Here is a 14,133-nt window from a genome sequence, read left to right as displayed (position 1 = left end):
ATCCCTCTCCAGCCCATTGTTCAGTCCAATCCATGTCTGAAGAGTTGGCTTCAGGAATGGTTCCTGTACTGGGCCAACAGAAGGTCTGGGGGCCATGACCACTGGGGTCCTTACAGTCCCAGTCAGACCTTTAAGTCTGGTCTTATGAGAATTTGGGGTCTGCATCCCCCTGCTCTCCTGCTTCCTCAGGGTTTCTCTGTTGTGTTCCCTGTCAGGGCAGTCATCAGTTGTAGGTGGGGACCATCTAGTTCTTCTGGTCTCAGGATGATGTAGTCCCTGGTTCATGTGCCCGTTTCTGTCTCTTGGGCTCATAATCACCTTGTTTCCTTGGTGTTCTTCATACTCCTTTGATCCAGGTGGGTTGAGACCAATTGATGCCTCTTAGATGGCTGCTTGCTAGCGTTTAAGACCCCAGACGCCACTCTTCAAAGTGGGATGCAGAATGTTTTCTTAATAGATTTTATTATGCCAATTGACTTAGATGTCCCCTGAAACCATGGTCCCCAGACCCCTGCCCCTGCTACGCTGGCCTTCAAAGCATTCAGTTTATTCAGGAAACTTCTTTGCTTTTGGTTTAGTCCAATTGTGCTGACCTCCCCTGTATTGTGTGCTGTCTTTCCCTTCACCTAAAGTAGTTCTTATCTACTATCTAATTAGTGAGTACCCCTGTCCCACCCTCCCCCCCTCCCCGCTCTTGTAACCACAAAAGAATGTTTTCTTCTCAGTTTAAACTATTTCTCAAGTTCTTAATAGTGGTCTTATACAATATTTGTCCTTTTGCAACTAATTTCACTCAGCATAATGCCTTCCACGTTCCTCCATGTTATGAAATGTTTCACAGATTCCTCACTGTTCTTTATCGATGCCTAGTATTCCATTGTGTGAATATACCATAATTTATTTAACCATTCATCCATTGATGGGCACCTTGGTTGCTTCCATGTTTTTGCTACTGTAAAGAGTGTTGCAATAAACATGGGTGTGCATATGTCTGTTCCTGTAAAGGCTCTTATTTCTCTCGGATATATTCCAAGGAGTGGGATTGCTGGGTCGTATGGTAGTTCTAGTTCTAGCTTTTTAAGGAAGTGCCAAATCGATTTCCAAAGTGGTTATACCATTTGACATTCCTACCAGCAGTGCAGAAGTGTTCCAATCTGTCCACTGCCTCTCCAACATTTATTATTTTGTGTTTTTTTGGATTAATGCCAGCCTTGTTGGAGTGAGATGAAATCTCATTGTTGTTTTGATCTGCATTTCTCTAATGGCTAATGACCGTGAACATTTCTTCATGTATCTGTTAGCTACCCGAATGTCTTCTTTAGTGAAGTGTCTATTCATATCTTTTGCCCATTTTTTAATTGGGTTATTTGTCTTTTTGCAGTTGAATTTTTGCAGCATCAAGTAGATTTTAGAGATCAGGGGCTCATCAGAAATGTCATAGCTAAAAACTTTTTCCCAGTCTGTAGGTAGTCTTTTTACTCTTTTGGTGAAGTCTTTGGATGAACATAAGTATTTAATTTTCAGGAGCTTCCAGTTATCTAGTTTTTCTTCTGCGTTCTTTATAATGTTTTCTATACTGTTTATGCCATGTATTAGGGCTCCTAACCTTGTCCCTATTTTTTCTTCCATGATCTTTATCGTTTTAGATTTTATGTTTAGGTCTTTGATCCATTTTGAGTTAGTTTTTGTGCATGGAGTGAGGTATGGGTCTTTTTTCATTTTTTTGCAGATGGATATCCGGTTATCCCAGCATCATTTGTTAAAAAGACTGTCTTTTCCCCATTTAACTATTTTGGGGCCTTTGTCAAATATCAGCTGCTCGTATGTAGATGGATTTATATCTTGATTCTCAATTCTGTTCCATTGGTCCATGTATCTGTTGTTGTACCAGTACCAGGCTGTTTTGACTACTGTGGCGGTATAATAGGTTCTAAAATCAGGTAAAGTTAAGGCCTCCTACTTTGTTCTTTTTCAGTTATGCCTTATTTATCCGGGGCCTCTTTCCCTTCCATATGAAATTGGTGATTTGTTTCTCCATCTCACTAAAGAATGTCGTTGGGATTTGGATTGTAATTGCATTAAATGTATTGATCACTTTTGATAGAATAGACATTTTTATAATGCTAAGTCTTCTTATCCACGAGCAAGGTATGTTCTTCCACTTATGTAAGTCCCTTTTGGTTTCTTGCAAAAGTGTACTGTAGTTTTCTTTGTATGTCTTTTACATCTCTGGTAAGATTTATTCCTAAGTATTTTATCTACTGTAAACGGCATTGATTTGGTGATTTCCTCTTTGATGTTCTTTTTGTTGGTGTAGAGGAATCCAACTGATTTTTGTATGTTTATCTTGTATCCTGATACTCTGCTGAACTCTTCTACTAGTTTCAGTAGTTTTCTGGAGGATTCCTTAGGGTTTTCTGGGTATAAGATCATGTCATCTGCAAATAGAGATAATTTTACTTCTTCCTTGCCAGTCGGATGCCCTTTATTTCTTTATCTAGCCTAATTGCTCTGGCTAGGACTTACAGCACAATGTTGAATAAGAATGGTGATAAAGGGCATCCTTGTCTGGTTCCTGATCTCAATGGGAGTGTTTTCAGGCTCTCTCCATTTAGGATGATGTTGGCTGTTGGCTTTGTATAAATGCCCTTTATTATGTTGAGGAATTTTCCTTCTATTCCTATTTTGCTGAGAGTTTTTATCATGAATGGGTGTTGAACTTTGTCAAATGCCTTTTCTGCACCAATTGATAAAATCATGGGATTCTTGTCTGTTGTTTTATTTATGTGGTGGATTACATTAATTGTTTTTCTAATGTTAAACTATTCCTGCATACCTGATATGAATCCCACTTGGTCATGGTGAATTATTTTTTTGATATGTTGTTGAATTCTATTGGCTAGAATTTTGTTGAGGATTTTTGCATCTACATTCATGAGGGATATAGGTCTATAATTTTCTTTCCTGTGGTGTCTTTACCTGGTTTTGGTATCAGGGATATGGTGGCTTCATAGAATGAGTTTGGTAGTATTCCATCCTTTTCTATGCTATGAAATACCTTTAGTAGTAGTGGTGTTAACTCTTCTCTGAAAGTTTGGTAGAACTCTGCAGTGAAGCCAACCGGACCAGGTCTTTTTTTTGTTAGGAGTTTTTTGCTTACCTTTTCAATCTCTTCTTTTGTTACGGGTCTATTTTGTTGTTCTACCTCTGTTTGTGTTAGTTTAGGTAGGTAGTGTGTTTCTAGGAATTCATCCGTTTTTTCTAGGTTTTCAAATTTGTTTGAGTATAGTTTTTCATAGTAATCTGATATGATTCTTTTTATTTCGGTTGAGTCTGTTGTAATATCACCCATCTCATTTCTTATTCAGGTTATGTGCTTCCTCTCCTGTTTTTCTTTTGTCAGTTTGGCCAATGGTTTATCAATTTTGTTGAGTTTTTCAAAAAATCAGCTTTTGGTCTTGTTAATTCTTTCAATTGTTTTTCTGTTTTCTATTTCATTTAGTTCAGCTCTAATTTTTATTATTTGTTTTCTTCTGGTGCCTGTGGGTTTCTTTTGTTGCTCTCTTTCTATTTGTTCAAGTTGTAGGGATAGTTCTTTGATTTTGGCCCTTTCTTCTTTTTGGATGTGTGCATTTATTGATATAAAGTGGCCTCTGAGCAGCACTTTTGCTGTGTCCCAAAGGTTCTGATAGGAAGTCTTTCATTCTCATTGGATTCTGTGAATTTCTTTATTCCACAAGTCGGAATCTACTTGATTGTACTGGGTGGGAATGTCTTCTATAATCCAGTCTTTTTTGAGCAGGGTATTGTTCGGTTTCCAAGTGTTTGATTTCTTTCCCCTGCTTTTCCTCTTCAGCAAAATTTTAATTGCATGTGATATTAATGATACTGTTCTGTAGTTTCCCCATTCCATTGTACCACCTTTCTTTGGGATGGGCACATATATGGATCTCTTCCAGTCAGTTAGCCAGGTAACTATCTTCCAAATTTTTTATAATAGATAAGTGAGCACTTCCAGCATTGCATCTGTTTGTTGAAGCATCTCCATTGCTATTCCAACAATTCCTGGAGGCTTGGTTTTCACCAAAGCCTTCAATTCAGTGCAGCTTGGATTTCTTCCTTCAGTACCATCAGTTCTTCATCATATGCTTTCAGCTGGGCCCATCCAGCCACTGAGTCTTGATCATATGCTACCTCCTGAAATCGTTGAAGGTCAACTGCTCCTTTTAGGAACAATGACTCTGTGTATTCCTTCCATCATTTTAGAGATGAGGAAACACCGGCAAGGAAAGTTGGTTACTTGCTCAGGGCCCCACAGCTAGTAAGCTATAAATCCAGGGTTTAAACCCAGATAGTCTAACTCTAGACCCCCTACCTTTATCACTAATATTCTAAGACTTCCCAGGGATGATTATGTAAACAAATGATTATTATGCAGAGAACGTCCTAAAAAATTCAAAAGATTACTAATTCCACTCTGAGAAGGGTAATTAGTAACACTGAAATAATATTTTCTTCAAAAATAATATTTAAATGCCATTTTCCAAGTTTTACTCAAAATGACCCAAAGTTTCAAGGCAAATCCACCAGTAATAGAAAAGTGCTAGGAAAGCAAATCTCTATCTCGGAGTAGCACTATTTCTTGCCTTATTTTCTCAAACCATAGCCTTTGAGTATCACAAAGTTGAGCTGCCTCCTCTCTGGCCATACCTAAGCAAATCCACAGGAGATGGAACCCTGACCAGTCTACCATGGTCAATGGATCAAGTGTTCTCTTTGCAAAAATTTTCTTCCTTTTCTCCATCAGCAAAACTCATTAAGACACATACTCCCCCTTGAATGTTGAAGGGGTGAAAGGAGTCATTTTGTTCAACATGAGGGAAGAACTCAAAAACTACAAGTAAAATCCCTTTCATAGATTGTTTCCATTAGATCTAGCCACTTAAACTAATTTAATTAAACTCGAAGTTAAATTAGTGCCAGGAAAACGCAAGTATAGCAAATACACCGTCAAAAACCTCCATCAAGAGGCGGAGCCAAGATGGCGGACTAGGCAGACGCTACCTCGGATCCCTCTTACAACAAAGACACGGAAAAACAAGTGAATCGATCACATACATAACAATCTACGAACCCTGAACAACAAACACAGATTTAGAGACGGAGAACGAACTAATACGGGGAAGCAGCGATTGTTTCCAGAGCCTGGAGCCAGCATACCAGTCAGGTACGGCACAAGCACAGAGACCTGCTCCACCCCCCTGAACTAACCCCGGGAGGGGGACTAGCCGGTTCCACGGGCGGCGTGGGACGCAGCCGTTAGGAGAAGTCCCCGGGAGGCAGTGACTGATCTTGGAGCAGAAAGAGCAGCATCCGAGCTGGGGAACCGTCCCACAGGGATTTGGACTGCACGCAGGTACGCCATAAACACGGAGAGTTGCTCCACCCCCTGAACTAACCCCGGGAAGGTGACCATCCGGGTCGCGCGGGCGGCGTGGGACGCAGCCGGTAGGAGAAGTCCCCGGGAGGCAGCGACTGGTATTGGAGCGGGGAGAACAGCGTTCCAGCCGGGACACTCGGTCGCGGCACAAGCACAGGGAGCTACTCCACCAATCTGAACTAACCCCGGGAGGGGGCCCACCTGGTTCACGGGGGCGGCACGGCCACGCGGCTGGAGGGACGAGAAGTCCCCGGGAGGCAGCGACTGATTTTGGAGTCGAGAGTGCACCGTCCCAGTAGGGGAGCCTTGACGCTGGGCATGGGGCTGGAAGCGGAGGATCTGACCGTGACTCCAGCGGGCCAGACCCCCCGGGGGCAATCTCCACACAGACAGCACACATAGGCGACGCGCCCGCGGGAATCTCAGATATAATAGTCATTCCAAGCAAGACAAGCAACTCTGGCTATATTCTGAGGTGCTACTCTCCTATCTCTCTGTTCCCTCCCCCACCCTCCCCAGGCAGCTTCATTAACATCTGAATAGCCTGAGCCAGAGGGAGAACTCTGATAGGGATCTGACTGCAGTTTTTTTTTTAGCGGATTTTCTGGAAAAACTAGTTTCCCAGTGATGGCTCGGAGACAACAATCCATATCAAACCACTTAAAGAAGCAGACCGTGACAGCTTCTCCAACTCCCCAAACAAAAGAATCAAAATCTTTCCCAAATGAAGATACAATTTTGGAATTATCAGATACAGAATATAAAAAACTAATTTACAGAATGCTTAATGATATCACAAATGAAATTAGGATATCTGCAGAAAAAGCCAAGGAACACACTGATAAAACTGTTGAAGAACTCAAAAAGATTATTCAAGAACATACTGGAAAAATTAATAAGTTGCAAGAATCCATAGAGAGACAACATGTAGAAATCCAAAAGATTAACAATAAAATAACAGAATTAGACAACACACTAGGAAGTCAGAGGAGCAGACTCGAGCAATTAGAATGCAGACTGGGACATCTGGAGGACCAGGGAATCAACACCAACATAGCTGAAAAAAAATCAGATAAAAGAATTAAAAAAAATGAAGAAACCCTAAGAATTATGTGGGACTCTATCAAGAAGGATAACCTGCGGGTGATTGGAGTCCCAGAACAGGGAGGGGGGACAGAAAACACAGAGAAAATAGTTGAAGAACTTCTGACAGAAAACTTCCCTGACATCATGAAAGACGAAAGGATATCTATCCAAGATGCTCATCGAACCCCATTTAAGAATGATCCAAAAAGAAAAACACCAAGACATATTATCATCAAACTCACCAAAACCAAAGATAAACAGAAAATTTTAAAAGCAGCCAGGGAGAAAAGAAAGGTTTCCTTCAAGGGAGAATCAATAAGAATATGTTCTGACTACTCAGCAGAAACCATGCAGGCAAGAAGGGAATGGGACGACATATACAGAACACTGAAGGAGAAAAACTGCCAACCAAGGATCATATATCCAGCAAAACTCTCTCTGAAATATGAAGGCGAAATTAAGATATTTACAGACAAACACAAGTTTAGAGAATTTGCAAAAACCAAACCAAAGCTACAAGAAATACTAAAGGATATTGTTTGGTCAGAGAACCAATAATATCAGATATCAGCACAACACAAGGTCACAAAACAGAACGTCCTGATATCAACTCAAATAGGGAAATCACAAAAACAAACAAATTAAGATTAATTAAAAAAAAAATACACATAACAGGGAATCATGGAAGTCAATAGGTAAAAGATCACAATAATCAAAAAGAGGGACTAAATACAGGAGGCATTGAACTTCCATATGGAGAGTGATACAAGGCGATATAGAACAATACAAGTTAGGTTTTTACTTAGAAAAATAGGGGTATATAATGAGGTAACCACAAAAAGGTATAACAACTCTATAACTCAAGACAAAAACCAAGAAAAACGTAACGACTCAACTAACATAAAGTCAAACACTATGAAAGTGAGGATCTCACAATTTACTAAGAAAAACGCCTCAGCACAAAAAAGTATGTGGAAAAATGAAATTGTCAACAACACACATAAAAAGGCATCAAAATGACAGCACTAAAAACTTATTTATCTATAATTACCTTGAATGTAAATGGACTAAATGCACCAATAAAGAGACAGAGAGTCACAGACTGGATAAAGAAACACGATCCATCTATATGCTGCCTACAAGAGACACACCTTAGACTTAGAGACACAAACAAACTAAAACTCAAAGGATGGAAAAAAGTATATCAAGCAAACAATAAGCAAAAAAGAAGAGGAGTAGCAATATTAATTTCTGACAAAATAGACTTTAGACTTAAATCCACCACAAAGGATAAAGAAGGACACTATATAATGATAAAAGGGACAATTGATCAGGAAGACATAACCATATTAAATATTTACGCACCCAATGACAGGGCTGCAAGATATATAAATAAAATTTTAACAGAACTGAAAAGCGAGATAGATACCTCCACAATTATAGTAGGAGACTTCAACACACCCCTTTCGGAGAAGGACAGGACATCCAGTAAGAAGCTCAACAGAGACACGGAAGATCTAATTACAACAATCAACCAACTTGACCTCATTGACTTATACAGAACTCTCCACCCAACTGCTGCAAAATATACTTTTTTTTCTAGCGCACATGGAACATTCTCTAGAATAGACCACATATTAGGTCATAAAACAAACCTTTGCAGAGTCCAAAACATCGAAATATTACAAAGCATCTTCTCAGACCACAAGGCAATAAAACTAGAGATCAATAACAGAAGAACGAGGGAAAAGAAATCAAATACTTGGAAAATGAACAATACCCTCCTGAAAAAAGACTGGGTTATAGAAGACATCAAGGAGGGAATAAGGAAATTCATAGAAAGCAACGAGAATGAAAATACTTCCTATCAAAACCTCTGGGACACAGCAAAAGCAGTGCTCAGAGGTCAATTTATATCAATAAATGCACACATACAAAAAGAAGAAAGAGCCAAAATCAGAGAACTGTCCCTACAACTTGAACAAATAGAAAGTGAGCAACAAAAGAATCCATCAGGCACCAGAAGAAAACAAATAATAAAAATTAGAGCTGAACTAAATGAATTAGAGAACAGAAAAACAATTGAAAGAATTAACAAAGCCAAAAGCTGGTTCTTTGAAAAAATTAACAAAATTGATAAACCATTGGCTAGACTGACTAAAGAAATACAGGAAAGGAAACAAATAACCCGAATAAGAAATGAGAAGGACCACATCACAACAGAACCAAATGAAATTAAAAGAATCATTTCAGATTATTATGAAAAATTGTACTCTAACAAATTTGAAAACCTAGAAGAAATGGATGAATTCCTTGAAAAACACTACCTACCTAAACTAACACATTCAGAAGCAGAACAACTAAATAGACCCATAACAAAAAAAGAGATTGAAACGGTAATCAAAAAACTCCCAACAAAAAAAAGTCCTGGCCCGGACGGCTTCACTGCAGAGTTCTACCAAATTTTCAGAGAAGAGTTAACACCACTACTACTAAAGGTATTCCAAAGCATAGAAAATGACGGAATACTACCCAACTCATTCTATGAAGCCACCATCTCCCTGATACCAAAACCAGGTAAAGACATTACAAAAAAAGAAAATTATAGACCTATATCCCTCATGAACATTGATGCAAAAATCCTCAACAAAATTCTAGCCAATAGAATCCAACAACACATCAAAAAAATAATTCACCCTGATCAAGTGGGATTTATACCAGGTATGCAAGGCTGGTTTAATATCAGAAAAACCATTAATGTAATCCATCACATAAATAAAACAAAAGACAAAAACCACATGATCTTATCAATTGATGCAGAAAAGGCATTTGACAAAGTCCAACACCCATTTATGATAAAAACTCTTACCAAAATAGGAATTGAAGGAAAATTCCTCAACATAATAAAGGGCATCTATGCAAAGCCAACAGCCAATATCACTCTAAATGGAGAGAACCTGAAAGCATTTCCCTTGAGAACGGGAACCAGACAAGGATGCCCTTTATCACCGCTCTTATTCAACATCGTGTTGGAAGTCTTAGCCAGGGCAATCAGGCTAGACAAAGAAATAAAAGGTATCCGGATTGGCAAGGAAGAAGTAAAGTTATCACTATTTGCAGATGACATGATTATATACACAGAAAACCCTAAGGAATCCTCCAGAAAACTACTGAAACTAATAGAAGAGTTTGGCAGAGTCTCAGGTTATAAAATAAACATACAAAAATCACTTGGATTCCTCTACATCAACAAAAAGAACACCGAAGAGGAAATAACCAAATCAATACCATTCACGGTAGCCCCCAAGAAGATAAGATACTTAGGAATAAATCTTACCAAGGATGTAAAAGACCTATACAAAGAAAACTACAAAGCTCTACTACAAGAAATTCAAAAGGACATACTTAAGTGGAAAAACATACCTTGCTCATGGATAGGAAGACTTAACATAGTAAAAATGTCTATTCTACCAAAAGCCATCTATACATGTAACGCACTTCCGATCCAAATTCCAATGTCATATTTTAAGGGGATAGAGAAACAAATCACCAATTTCATATGGAAGGGAAAGAAGCCCCGGATAAGCAAAGCACTACTGAAAAAGAAGAAGAAAGTGGGAGGCCTCACCTTACCTGACTTCAGAACCTATTATACAGCCACAGTAGTCAAAACAGCCTGGTATTGGTACAACAACAGACACATAGACCAATGGAACAGAATTGAGAACCCAGACATAGATCCATCCACGTATGAGCAGCTGATATTTGACAAAGGACCAGTGTCAATTAACTGGGGAAAAGACAGCCTTTTTAACAAATGGTGCTGGCATAACTGGATATCCATTTGCAAAAAAATGAAACAGGACCCATACCTCACACCATGCACAAAAACTAACTCCAAGTGGATCAAAGACCTAAACATAAAGACTAAAACGATAAAGATCATGGAAGAAAAAATTGGGAGAACCCTAGGAGCCCTAATACAAGGTATAAACAGAATACAAAACATTACCAAAAATGATGAAGAGAAACCCGATAACTGGGAGCTCCTAAAAATCAAACACCTATGCTCATCTAAAGACTTCACCAAAAGAGTAAAAAGACCACCTACAGATTGGGAAAGAATTTTCAGCTATGACATCTCCGACCAGCGCCTGATCTCTAAAATCTACATGATTCTGTCAAAACTCAACCACAAAAAGACAAACAACCCAATCAAGAAGTGGGCAAAGGATATGAACACACATTTCTCTAAAGAAGATATTCAGGCAGCCAACAGATACATGAGAAAATGCTCTCGATCATTAGCCATTAGAGAAATGCAAATTAAAACTACGATGAGATTCCATCTCACACCAGCAAGGCTGGCATTAATCCAAAAAACACAAAATAATAAATGTTGGAGAGGCTGCGGAGAGATTGGAACTCTCATACACTGCTGGTGGGAATGTAAAATGGTACAACCACTTTGGAAATCTATCTGGCGTTATCTTAAACAGTTAGAAATAGAACTACCATACAACCCAGAAATCCCACTCCTCGGAATACACCCTAGAGAAACAAGAGCCTTCACACAAACAGATATATGCACACCCATGTTTATTGCAGCTCTGTTTACAATAGCAAAAAGTTGGAAGCAACCAAGGTGTCCATCAACGGATGAATGGGTAAATAAATTGTGGTATATTCACACAATGGAATACTACGCATCGATAAAGAACAGTGACGAATCTCTGAAACATTTCATAACATGGAGGAACCTGGAAGGCATTATGCTGAGCGAAATGAGTCAGAGGCAAAAGGACAAATACTGTATAAGACCACTATTATAAGATCTTGAGAAATAGTAAACCTGAGAAGAACACATACTTTTGTGGTTACGAGGGGGGGAGGGAGGGAGGGTGGGAGAGGGTTTTTTTATTGATTAATCAGTAGAAAAGAACTGCTTTAGGTGAAGGGAAAGACAACACTCAATACATGGAAGGTCAGCTCAATTGGACTGGACCAAAAGCAAAGAAGTTTCCGGGATAAAATGAATGCTTCAAAGCTCAGCGGAGCAAGCGCGGGGGTCTGGGGAACATGGTTTGCGGGGACTTCTAAGTCAATTGGCAAAATAATTCTATTATGAAATCATTCTGCATCCCACTTTGAAATGTGGCGTCTGGGGTCTTAAATGCTAACAAGCAGCCATCTAAGATGCAGCAATTGGTCTCAACCCACCTGGAGCAAAGGAAAATGAAGAACACCAAGCCCACATGACAACTAAGAGCCCAAGAGACAGAAAGGGCCACATGAACCAGAGACCTACATCATCCTGAGACCAGAAGAACTAGTTGGTGCCCGGCCACAATCGATGACTGCCCTGACAGGGAGCTCAGCAGAGGACCCCTGAGGGAGCAGAAGAGCAGTGGGATGCAGACCCCAAATTCTCATAAGAAGACCAAACTTAATGGTCTGACTGAGACTGGAGGAATCCCGGCGGTCGTGCTCTCCAGACCTTCTGTTGACACAGGACAGGAACCATCCCTGAAGACAACTCATCAGACATGAAAGGGACTGGTCAGCGGGTGGGAGAGAGACGCTGATGAAGAGTGAGCTAATTATATCAGGTGTACACTTGAGATTGTGTTGGCAACTCTTGTCTGGAGGGGGGATGGGAGGATAGAGAGAGAGGGAAGCCGGCAAAATTGTCAAGAAAGGAGAGACTGAAAGGGCTGACTCAAGACGGGGAGAGTAAGTGGGAGTAGGGAGTGAGATGTATGTAAACTTATATGTGACAGACTGATTGGATTTGTAAATGTTCACTTGAAGCTTAATAAAAGTTATTATAAAAAAAAAAAAAAAAAACAAAAAAAACCTCCATCAATAAATAGTTAATGCTTGAAAGCACCAAGTCAGAAGATTAGGAGGTTTGCTTACTAAGAGCGGAAGTATCCAGTATTTAAACCCAGTGAGAGAACTCCCTGCCCTGCAGTTTGGTTTTGAAGTTAGTCATATATCAGAAATAAGAAGTGTACTTGTAATTCATCTAGAGGAAGCAAAAGCATCTCCATTTCCTATATAGTGTATTTCCCTTAGTGGTTCTCAATCCAGTATAGTCCCATGCTCCCCAACTAAGAGGCAATTAGAAATATGAGAAATTTCCACTGATGCTTATAGTGATTGGGGGACATGACTGGCATTTAATAAGTGGTAGCCAGTGATGCTAAATGCCCTGCAATGAAGAACTTCCCTAACTGAAAGAGCACCAAGCGTATCCTTATTGATTTTACTTTAGGCGGCTGTCACACAATCTCTCATAGCCTCCAGTCTCTAAATCTACTGTTGTCTTATCCTCCAGGTCAAATTAACCTATATTAGAAAGTCATGTTCCTCCTCAAGAGGAAAGGTTATAATTCAATGGTATCCTGTCTCATTGAATGAAATCAGAGATTACTTTAGTCATACGCATATCTGATTTATAGAGAATAACAGGGGAAAACCTCTCTTTAAGCACAATTAAGACCTGAGAAATTCTCTGAAGCAGGAGAATATCAAGTGGTTGGATTTGGAAAAGAGCTACTAGATGAATTAAAGGAAAGAGTTGAGCCAAAGTAGGCTATATCATGTCTTTCCTTTTCTTCCTCTCTTTCTCCCCAAATATTTACTAAGTGGACACTATTTCCAAATATTGTGCAAGGCAGTGTGAAGCAACACACCAAGTAACATTAGTTTCTATTCTCATGGAGTATACATTCTATTGGGGGAGACTAACATTAACAAAATAATCCTACAAATAAGCTGACAAAACGAGGACCAGTACAATCATCAATGACTGTCAATTCCATCATCCGTAGATGCAAAAAGCATCAGGGGAGTATTACCCATAACATACACTTCCTAAGTTCTGTTATCAGAAAGTTAGACCAGCCATAACACTCTGATAGGCCCATATTTTCCCTCAGTATGCAAATACACATTGCTTTAGATAGCAATGTGGACTCTAAGTGGCTAGGAAAGCTTTGTAGATTTTCAGAACAAAAAGGCAAAGCATTTAGCCATGACTCATTTCAGCTCAGGATGAGTCATCAGGGATGAGTGACCCTACTTCCAGACAGAGTCTTAAAGACCCCCTCCCACATAGGGGCCGTAGAGCTACTGACAACAGTTGATCTCAAGATCATATGTGGGGCTTTCAAGAGCAGTCCATGTCATTAAACTAATTCCATAAATGCTTATAGAATACAAGCTCTGGGTCTTGATCTGTGGAAAGTCCCAAGGACATAAAGATGAGTAAGCAGCAGCCCTTGTCTGCAAGGACTCAGGCTAGAGAAGAAAATACAATCATACAATGTGATAACTGCCATATGAACACTATGGCCAAGTGTCATGGGACTACAGAGGAAGAGACTGTTTACCCTGCCTTGTGTCCTGAAATAACTCTGCCTGGTTTAGAAGAATTATTGGAGATGGGGAACTTGATTATTAGCCTTTCCTGATAAAGATGTTTAATGTTTTTTTTTTTTTGCTTTCAACAGATTATTCCAAGACCAGAAGTTCTGACGTTTTTCTGTTTCTCCATGATGTTTCTTATTTCCCATGTTCAAACCTGAGTTTGAAGTAAGCAC

This window comes from Elephas maximus, chromosome 2 (genome assembly GCF_024166365.1).
Source record: "Elephas maximus indicus isolate mEleMax1 chromosome 2, mEleMax1 primary haplotype, whole genome shotgun sequence".
NCBI lineage: Eukaryota > Metazoa > Chordata > Mammalia > Proboscidea > Elephantidae > Elephas > Elephas maximus.
The sequence above is the reverse complement of the archived record's forward strand: the minus strand, read 5'-3'. Positions refer to the sequence as shown.